Source organism: Pseudorca crassidens, chromosome 7 (assembly GCF_039906515.1).
Source record: "Pseudorca crassidens isolate mPseCra1 chromosome 7, mPseCra1.hap1, whole genome shotgun sequence".
Classification (NCBI taxonomy): domain Eukaryota; kingdom Metazoa; phylum Chordata; class Mammalia; order Artiodactyla; family Delphinidae; genus Pseudorca; species Pseudorca crassidens.
Genome location: NC_090302.1, coordinates 26,147,802 through 26,157,084, shown reverse-complemented (window position 1 = coordinate 26,157,084; position 9,283 = coordinate 26,147,802). Strand labels below are relative to the sequence as shown.

At 45.6% G+C, this 9,283-nt stretch overlaps 1 long non-coding RNA gene across 1 annotated transcript in view; it reads right to left on the bottom strand.

Annotated features, from left to right (window-relative positions):
* Positions 1-1,731: 1,731 nt before the first annotated feature.
* The window catches only part of LOC137227598 (uncharacterized), a 199,491-nt gene continuing 191,939 nt past the window's right edge, over positions 1,732-9,283 (bottom strand). The window contains exon 4 of the long non-coding RNA XR_010944926.1: positions 1,732-1,803. This is a non-coding gene — a long non-coding RNA (uncharacterized lncRNA). The remainder of the gene's footprint in view (positions 1,804-9,283) is intronic.

Sequence of the window (9,283 nt, the reverse complement as noted above, 5' to 3'; positions counted from 1 at the left end):
GGGAGGAGGCCCAGTCATCCCAGCATCCCAGCTGAGCTCCCCCCGCCGCACTGCCCTGCCAACTAAAAAGTGCCACATGAATGACCTCCAGTCAGACCTGTAGAAGAACTGTCCAGCTGAGCCCAGCCCATTTTGAAGACGTATGAGAAACAATATAACACTTTCTGTTTTAAGCCGCTAAGTTCTGTGGTGGTTATCAAATATTCAATTCACCCTGCTCTGTGCTAATTCCTGGATCACCCAACAACTTTCCAACCCATCCCTGACCCTGAGCTCCTACCCTGCCATGCAGTTCTGACTTAAGGGAAAGAAGGCACTAGTAAAAGGCTGGTGAGAGCTTTCTTCCTGGCTTGCAGACAGCTGACTTCTCACTGTGTCCTCACATGGCCTTTCCTGAATGTGTGCGTGCAGAGAGAGAACAAGTTCTCTAATGTCGCTTCTTATAAGGACACTAATCCTATCGGAGCAGAGTCCTGCCCTTATGATTTCATTTAACCTTAATCAACTCCTTATAGGCCGTATCTCCAAATACAGTGACACTGTGGATTAGGGTTTCAACATATGACTTTTGGGGAGACACACATGCAGTCCATAACAATGAGTAAAGATACAGATCCGTTAGGAAGCAGAGGGGAAGAGAGTGGAAGAAGTTCCTGCTTAGTGGCTGTTTATTTTCTGTGACCTAGGATACAAGATTGTCTGTTGATGATGAGTGGGATCTGGAGAGAGCGGAGGCCAGAGGAAAGGCACAAAGCTTTAGAACAGAGCAAGGAAGGAGGAGGAAGGACAGTGGAAGCCTTGGCAGGGAGGAGTGTGAGTTCTGCTGCAGGTGACGGCATAGATGTGAAATGAAGCTAACCCAGAGCGTGGCAAAGCACTTTCATTTGGGAGTCATCAATAGTTCAGGAGCAATCAGTGGTTCTGGAGCAGGAACACAGGGAAAAGAACAGTGAATTTATCCCAGGTAGGAGAGGAGTGTGTACGTCTGGGGTTGGAGATGGAAATGAGGGGGTTGAATGCCCGTGGGATGCAGGCGAGGTTAGGAAAGGAGCAAAAATGAGATGGGATCAGAAACTTTGGGATAAAAGTCAAGAGAAGGCTTAGGAGTATCTGCAAAATAGCCTCTCGTTTCACAAGAACACATGAAGGGTAATGGTTCTATTTGCATCTACACCTGACAAAGCTGGGTTTGGTAGCCGCTTGATCCCCTTTCATACTTTGTGCCTCTCTCTCCTAGGACGGACTGCCTAGCTTGCACGCTCATCTGTTGGATCATTTTTGTTCCAAAGCCATAGAGATAATGGGAGATTTGTATGAAACTGTATTTATAAAGATAAGCTCAAGAAAGAACGATTCTTGAGCATTTCACCAAATCAAAGAGACACATTTCCTTAGCAGAGGGAGATGATTAGTTGAGGTATTTGTGATATAACCATTACACACTGGTGGTGGGAGAATTCTCCCGGACTGTCCCCAGTCACTCCCATAGCCCTGGCATAGTTTAGAGGCCGCCAGCTCAGCCCCCCTAGATATGTGATCTTGGGCAATTAAACCAACTTTCCTGAGCCTATTTCCTCACCTTGAAAATAACTTCCCTTCCAGGGCTGTCATGTGGCAGAATGAGACAATGGATATGAAATCGTGTGAGGTTTAGTCTTTAATTGCTTGGTTGAAGTAAGTGCCCAGCCGTCCCAGGTTTCTCTGAGGCTGATTTTTTTTAAGAGCAGACTTACCTGGAAGATGATCTGGGAGAGGCTTACTCACTGCTTTAAATGAAGCTCCTTCAGGTCCCATTCAGGTCCACTAAGGAAAAATGAAAGACGGTTGAGTCCATGAAGCTCGCCGCCCATGTCAGAAGCAGCTCCTAGATCTACGGCCATGGTTCTCAAGCCTTAGCATGCTTCACCATCACCTGGAAGGCTTGTTAAAATACAGATGGCCACACCCCCCTCCAGAATTTCTCCATCAGCAGTTCCAGGCTGGGGCCCAAGAATTTCCATATCTAACAAGTTTCCAGGTGTTGCTCCTTTGGCCCAGCAGCTCACACTTTGAGAATCATCACTGATCTAAAAGAGCTACAGCCCTGAGACCTGGCCCCTTTTCGCAGAGAAGCCAGCTCTGCTTCCTGTTAGCAGAGGAAGACATTCTGCATTTCACAGATTAGTAAGGACCTTTTCCCCTCTTTCCCAATCAGTGGTCAGAAGTGAAAGTCACTGGCTCTCGGTGATTAAACTTGAGAGCTGGCTTGGCCAGTGGTCCAGGGAAGAGCGTTTAACCACACACCTAAATGAATGGGTTTGATCAATAATTAAGTGAGCTGTTCCTGGCATGATTGTGATGGTGAGGCCGTGGTCAAGCCGCCCGGTGAAGGAGGTGATTAGGTGCGGTTTTGCTTGTTCATGCTGGGTTCAAAAGGGCTTCTGGGAGTTAGAAACTGAGCCAGACAGAATTTATTATTATTTTATAATTTTTAAAGAAGGAAACCAGCACTACTGAGAGGTACTGGTGAAGGGAATATAAAGTGTTGCTAAGTGTTGGCTTCTTAAACTCCTTCTCCTACTTGGGAATTGCCAGACTTGTAAAATTGAGTCCAACTCCCACAAAAGAGACGAAAAATGCCAGGCACTTGCCTCCCAGGCCCTCCTTGCGTTTAGAGGACCTGATGGAGACTCTGCCCTTTGGTGCACTAACTTCAGACTCCACCAGAAGTTAAGGACCCAAGAAGCAGGCATCATCAAGAACCCACCTGTCAACAGGCAGGACAACAACACTGAGTTTCTAGAAGCATCCGGAGCAGCAGTCCAAGAGACCTCACAGGCATGCAGGCGGTTTCAGGTTTGTGAGCTGTGGTATTTAATGCCCAAGGAAGGCAACACTGGTGCCTTCACCAGGCCAGTGCTGGGCCTAGTTGCGTAATGCTATTCCTGGCTTTTGGGTTTGGGGGGCTTTTTGTTTTGTTTTTGTTGTTTTCTAACTTTTGTTCACAGTTGAGAACCCTGTGCAACTCGGAATATGTTCCAAATAAACTCTTAAATCAAAAAACCTAGTTCTGAGTTCTGCTTTTTTGTTTTTTTGGTCATTTTGAACAAATCTCTTAGCCTCTCCAGGCCATAATTTCTTAAGCTGAAAACAGGGAAGACTAATTTCTACATAAAGGAAGAAGGGGAATCAAATGAAATAAATATGCGAAAATGCTCTGAAAACCACACTGTACTATAAAAATGTCAGTTACTACATGTGTATAAATATGGACTAATACCCATGGCCTCTGTATAACAGAGGCTATAATTTGGCCCTTCCTCAAAATTAGTGAGCCTTTTCCTTCTCTATGCTCATCAGTATCTCAAAGCATATCTACTTAAAGTGTTTTCACAATGAATTTTAATTAGATTTACTAATCTATCCCATTGGAGTATGAGTTCCTCAAGGGTAGAGTCTAATTAGACCTTTTATTTTCCTCTCATGTCTACTGGTACATAGTAGGTTCATAGTAATTGTCAGTTGGATAAAAAAATAAGAGAATTTGCTGGGGCCTCCGTGAGTGTACCAGGAAGTTTCTAGCTCAGATGCAACTCTCACTTTCTTCCTTTGCAACACTTTTTGAATCTGTGGCAAAAGGCCCCGATGGACAAAGGGAGTGATCTGATGGAATATGCTCGTGGCGAAGCTCCTACAGGTGCAAGTGATGGACACGGTGGTGGAAATGCGTCTTAATTGGTAGCGTGAAAAACATTTCCCAGGTGCTAGATTGGGTTGTAAATGCCATCTGTCCTGCCACAGAGGATTAGAGGGAAGAATGCCTTTCTCTGGGTTCTGGGGATAGTGCAGGCATCAAGATGAGTGTTGATATTAACTTGTCTGTGCTCCGCCTGGATAATTGCAGGCAAGGGAAACTGTCTAGGGTTTCTATCTTGAAATCAAATGGATTGATGCGGTGGCAGGTCTCCTGTTCCCAGGTGTTTGGTTACATTTGTTAAAGGGAATTCTAGGAAGAATTAGAATTCAACAATTTTTGGCCTATTCTGGGAGGTTCTAGGTCAATATACTCCATACTATTTGATGTTTGATCCTCCAAAGGCAGAAGAAATGAAGCTTACTTCTTCACTCTGGCCCTGTCTTCTCTTAGACATCCTCTTTAATTCGGTTATTAACTCCATAATTACTGAGTTCCCATGAAGGGGCCAAGCCCTGGGTTGGGTCCTGGGGACACCAAGGAAGAGATGACATTTTTTTCTGAACTCAGGAAATTCACTGTCTTGGATAGGAGGTGGGGAGGGTGTCAGACACATAAACAACATAATGTAGTAGACGATATAATAGATATACAAAGAATTCTAGAAAGAGAGGGAGAGAGAGAGGGATATATACATACATTCATATATGATCCCTCATGGCACATTAGCTAAAAGATCCCTGGAACTTTCAGCTACTTTGGCCAATAAATCTTTTTGGCTAAGCTAGTTTGCTCTTGGTTTCAGGCATTTAAAATTCAATGAGTTCCAATAATACGGGAATCACAGAAGCCGTTGTGTTAAAGCCACATTTGAGCTGAAGTTTCTCACCTAAAGGAGGGCTGGGTGCGCTAGAGAGAATGTTACGTGCAACGCCATGAAAGAACAAGGCCTGTCTTGGGAATGTTGAGATATCTGATACAACTGCATTTTCATCACACCACCCAGATGATTCTACACATGCACAAGAACCCCCGCTTTAAGGAGTACCCAACCATTCGTATCTGAAGAATCCCAACTTTGATGCTTCATTAAAGCAGATTTTCCCAAAACTTCATACGCGTTACTCATCACACTCACCCTATGGAAATGTGCTTAAAAAAAGTTAACCCTCTATCCTTGGCTTTTTTCTGGGGGAGGGGCAGCATTATATAATACATTCACGAACATTAAGATGCTAATGCCCCTTTGCCTCATTCACGTGTAAACCCCATGTCTTGCACTGCATAAAGTAAAACTCAGCGAGGAACAGCGGCCCCATCTTCAGTAATAGTCATAAAGTGGTGACATCCACTTACTGCGTAACTTCTCTGTGTCCTGCTCTATGCTGAGCGCCCATATGCTTGACCCGATTCTGTTTTCAAAACAACCCTCTGATAGGCATGGTCATCCCCATTTTAGAGCTGAAGAAACTGAGGCCTCGGGTAGTTGAAATAATTTGCCTGCAGCTAATGGAAGTCAGGATAGGAATCCGGTGTTTCCTTTCTGCCACACTTACCCCTCTGCCTCTCCAATTCCCTTATTCCCTAGCTCCAAAACCCACCCTCAGTGTTTCCTTCTTGGGGGAGTGAGTTTCTGGCCCTCTCAGCTTCTGCCGTGGGAGGTGAGCTTCTGGCAAGGAAGTCGGGGGAAGGGCGGGAATGGCTGTCAGGGAGGCGGCCAGTAGTGGCCGCCCCTCCGAGCCACGTGGGACGCGGCAGAAGATGCTGGAGGTGTTTACTCCTGAGGGGAGGAAGGGCATGACGACTCTCTCCAAACATCCTAAGTCACTCACTTGAGTGTTTTAAGAGGTAAACCTAGGAAGGTGGCGGAGAGTTCAATAATAATCTTCTAACACCAGAGATCAAGAGGAGGGGCTGAACAGCAGGGAGGTGACCCAAGGTGTTCAGACGCAGACTGGAAGGTGGCAGTTCGTGGGGAAGAGGAAGCTCTCTGGTCTCAGACAGACCAGCTGGTTGATCCAGCTCTCCCACAGCTGAGCTCTGCAACCTAGGACAGATGATTGAAACTTCCCGTCTCCTTCCTCATTATAAATTAATATCTTAATAATATCTATTCTGCAGGCTTGTGAGAATTAGAGGTAATACATATTCAGAGCTGCCACAGAGCAATGGAAATAATACTACTACAATGGTTGCCAGAGATGGGACATCTCTCTTAGCACAACTGTTTTAGATTCAAGAATCCAACAGGAAGGGCAGAGCATTGAAATGTATTACCTGTAGAGATCCCACCAGGGTAAAGAGGTCTTTTTTAACCATAACTTCCCAAAATGTGGAGCTAGAACAGCACTGATTGGAGGGTGGGGTTAGTATTTTACAGGAACTTTTTTCTTTCTGCGTGTTGTGTTGTGGGAGGGGCCGGAGAGGTTCCCATATCATGTACATTTCATCTCCGACGAGAGATCAGGTTACTCTGACGTAACTGCAGGGAGCCCGTTATTTACCCTCCATCCCTATAAACTTCTCACTACTGAGTTTACAGTTGGTGGATTGTTCATTCCACATACTATAATTGCTTCATTAGAGGCTTCAGATGGTTCACTGTGTTGGCAACTTCCTGCAAAACTGTCTGCACAATCAGGGCCAGACACATGCCACTTGAGTCATCAGGAATTGAAGCATTTGCCTGTTTGTTTGTGTGTGTGTATTTGTTTTCAAAAGGCAGCATATTACACGGGATTTAATCCTGAGGCTAGGTGCGACCCCGCCCGCTGGGGGGCAGCACAGGGGCAAACAGATCTCTCAGCGATCTCAGCCACTACAGTGTGTAAATTACATCCATTTATTAATGACTCCCTGATTTCTAGCTCCAGCCCCCGTGTCTCTCAGGAACTTCAGAACCAGATAGACAAATACCTCAAGAAAGCCCCCACCCTTACTTGGATTATCCCATAGGTATCTCCAACTCAACATCCTTGATACTGACTTTCTGATGACCACTGTATCCTCACCCTGAACTCTGTATCCTCTCCTGTTCCCCATCTCAGTAGATGACATCACCATCCATGCAGTAGCAACATCTCTGCTCATCATCCACGTGGCCTCCATTTCCCTCGTGCTTACACCCAATCACCAAGCCCAATGAATTCTTCCTTCCGTTTTCTCTCATTGGGGCCACTCCCTCATTTCCATGGTCACTTCCACTGTTTGGCCTAAACTTCCACTATTTCTTCCGCAGATACAACAGACTCTTCTATGTGAGCTCCCTCCAGGCCACAGGAGCGGAGTCATCTTTTAAAAACTCAAGTCTGATAACATCACCACCATGTTTAAAGCCCTTCAAAAACTTTCCAGTGTCCTTAGGGGAAAAATCTTAACTGACCATGTTACACCTGGTTATACCTTTTTCTTAGCACTTTGTATACTTTCCTCTTCTTTAAAAAAAAAAATCCTTATTTCTCAGAACCCTTCTTACCCCCTGATGTCAGGAGCTGTCTTTCTTATTCACCACTGATTAACCCCAAGATTAGCAGACTGCCAGCCACAGAGAAGGAGCTGAGGAACTATCCATTGACCTGTGGCCATGAAAGAACAAGAAGGGATTCCTGTTAGCTGGCTTTTCACCCCTATTCCAAGATGACTTCAGGGGTGGAGAGAGGAATACTTCAAAAATCAAATGGGCAAAACCTAACAAATCTGCCCACCCCAACGATGGGACGTAAGGCCCCTTACAAATGTGCTTCTCCAGCCTCAGCTCCCCCAGACCCTACCCTGTTCTCCAACCTCCATCACAGGTCTGTGCTCAGTGCCAGAAATTTTCTCTGTTCCCCAAACACCCTGCCTTGTTCATTACCATCAGTGCCTTTGCATATAAAGTTCCTCTGACAAGAAGGCCTTTTCCCACCTTCCTTTCCTGGGAATATTGGATTCCCCCTTGAAAAGTGATTTCAGTGACCACTTCTGTGGCTCCCCAGGTAAAGACGCTGCTCCTCCCTTGTCTTAGTCTGCTTAGGCTACCATAAAATAATGCAACAGACTGGGAGGCTTAAGCAGCAGATATTTAATCCTCACAGTTCTGGAGGCTGGGAAATCCAAGATCAAGATGCCTGCATGGTCGGGCTCTGGTGAGAACCCTCTTCCTGGCTTGCCTTTTTGCTGTGTCCAAACATGGTGAGGAGAGATCAAGTTCTCTGGGATCTCTTCTTAGAAGGGCACTAATCCCACCATGAGGGCCCCATCCTCACCACCTCATTTAACCCTAATTACCTCCCAAAGGGCCCACCTATAAATACCATCACACTGGAGGGCTGCGGTGGCTGGGGCTTCAACATATGAATTTGGGGGGACACAAACATTCAGTCTATAATATCCTTCTATCCTACCTTCACATTTTACTATGTAATCATTATAAGGGCTATTAATATTCAGCACTTGCTGTAGACTTCATATTCTTTATTTCATTTAATTCTCACAACTATACCAAGAGGGTGGTACTTTTGTCCCCATTTTAGAAACGAAAAAATAGTTTCCAAGTGCCCAAAGTTACACAACAACCCAGTGGTGACCGCAAGCCTGGAATCAGGGGCTCCTGACACCACAGCCAGGGTTTAACCACTCTCCCGCACTGCCTAAACCAGAACTTGGTGAATGTCCAGGCAGACAATATTTTGGACTTGCTGGGCCATACACTCTTTGTCACAACTATTCAGCCCTGCCACTGTATGCAAAAGCAGCCACAGACAGTACATACGTGAATAGACATGGCTATGTTCCAATAAAACGTGATTTATGGACTCCAGAATTTGAATTTCATATGGTTTTCAATGTGTCACAAAATGTTCTTCTTTGGATTTTTTTCCCAACCACTTAAAAACATAAAAACCATTCCCAGCTCACAGGCTGTAAAAAACCACCTCGCCTGCTGATCCCTGGCCTAAGCGACTACGACTTTAACAGTAAATATTTTTCTGAGAAGGGAGACGTTTCTCTTCTCCAATACCTCCTGACCCATAAGATTCCTTCCATGTCTCCAAAAGCCCTCTTAACATTTCCTACCGCAGGGTGTTTTAGCATCAGGGCTGCTCCCTCTCCTCCCTCAGGTGCCTGCCCACACACGGCTTTCTCAGCGAGGTCGTCTCTGGCTGCCCTGTCTAAAGCTGTCACAGCCCCCTGTCCCTCCGTACCTCTTTTATCCCGCTTTATCTCTCTCCTTAGCACTTACCACCATCTACCCAAGCACACGCCCTGTTTATTGTCTTACCCCCATTAGAACGTGAGCTACGTGAAGGCAGGGCAGGCTGCTCTGTTCACAACTGGAAACCCAGAACCTAGTAGGGGATGTAACACATAGTAAAAGCTAAAGAAATATTTAATCAATCTATTCATGCAACTGAAGTCATTCACGAACATCCAGCACAGAACGGATTCTCAAAAATAAAAGCGTGGACGAACAGACAGAGGAGGTATGTACCCAGTTTCTCCTGGGATCTTCCATTTGGGGCTGGTGGGAAATCTCGTTTTCCATAGAGTTTGCACAGGGGGGAAAGCAGGCCCTTGCTTTTCCTCTGGCCTCGCTGTGAAGCACTGATCTGTGCTGAGATTTCTTGGAGG